This window comes from Cyprinodon variegatus, unplaced genomic scaffold (genome assembly GCF_000732505.1).
Source record: "Cyprinodon variegatus isolate N-32 unplaced genomic scaffold, C_variegatus-1.0 Scaffold1862, whole genome shotgun sequence".
NCBI classification, from domain to species: domain Eukaryota; kingdom Metazoa; phylum Chordata; class Actinopteri; order Cyprinodontiformes; family Cyprinodontidae; genus Cyprinodon; species Cyprinodon variegatus.
This window is the reverse complement of record NW_015152315.1, coordinates 48,647-50,096: the sequence shown is the minus strand read 5'-3', so window position 1 is coordinate 50,096 and position 1,450 is coordinate 48,647.

The window sequence follows — 1,450 nt, the reverse complement described above, 5'->3', positions numbered from 1 at the left end:
ATTACCCTATATAAGACAGTATTGGGTGGGAACCTGCAGCATTAACCAGCTAATTGGTTGGATTTAAAGCGTCTTAATTTTCTATGTTGGGTTTTAAAACTTGTGAAAATTAATGAAGGTATTGCTGAAAAAAAGGAACATGTTTTTGAAACAAGACGCTGCTTGAAGTTAAATGTCTAGACACAACAGGGGTAGACTTGGAAGATGTAACATTTTCTGTGAATTTTGCCTCATCTTTGGAATCAAAATGTCAAATCGGTGTTTTCCAAGAAGATCTCCGGCGTTCCAGGGTTTGTTGTTCCGCAAAACACGCAGGTGTTTCAGTCGAACACAAGGTTTGTTTAGATATGAACCATCTACTACCCCTTACCTCACACGCTGGCAGTTTATGTAGTGGAACCTACATTTAGGCTCCTCTTTGCTGCTGTTCTATCAGCTCAAGAAGAAAAATAAAGTTTAAACAGGCAGACAGAGTTCAAGAACCAGTTCACCCAGTTTAAGAGGAATAGATTTATGTTTTTAGTCCTCATGGATCCATCATGAAATACTTCATAATATTTAACATCTTTGTTTGAAATAAAAATATATATTCAAGTGATATCGTTCATCTCTTGATTATGCCATCCTTTATTATTTGAAACATACTTTAAATTGCTCAATTTTTTTTTCTTGAGTAAGACTTTAGACCAGACTGTATATAGTACAAAAAAAAAGCATAAAAAAGAAAGAAGCTGTAATGTCCTGGAATATGTTTCCCTTAAATATAAGTGCTGCAAATAAAAAAAAAATAACCCTATTTTCATAAATTATGAAACAATTTAGATGCGTTATTTTTATGAATTATAATACTCCTCTAAGATAAATCCTGTCTAAGGACAAAATGCGAAAGTTTGGAAATGAAAGTTGACGTCTGTGCTGTTATTATGATGTTCTGCCGTACAGGTATAGTCAGGTTNAAGCGTGTCGGAAAATGGGTGGATGGATGAACAAAGGCAGGACTAACGAGCAGATTGGGAGCAGGTGTGAGCAGGACCAACTGGGAGGAAGCCAATGGGAAAGGGGGAAAAAACGAGCACAAGGGGGCAACAGAGGATAATTAAAGACCTCAGCAGTGGTAGAAATAAACTACAAAGAAAGATAACACAAATAAAGTTAAAAATAAACCCAAGTTTTTACTGCATGTGTTTCTATATCTAACTTTGTTGGACAATTATATATTTTTTTATTTACAAACTGTATGTATAAAAGGAAAACTCAATAAAAAGACAGTGATTAAAAAAAAATAAACCCAAGCAGAGGGCAGAACCCTGACAGGTAAGGCTGCATCACCTGCATGCCCCTTACAAATGGAGTCCCCCCGTCCCTCAGGGAGGTCTAGAAGCAAAAGATCTATATCCAGCCAATCAGCAGAGATCCTGCTACATGGCTGCACATCTGATTTTGGCATTTG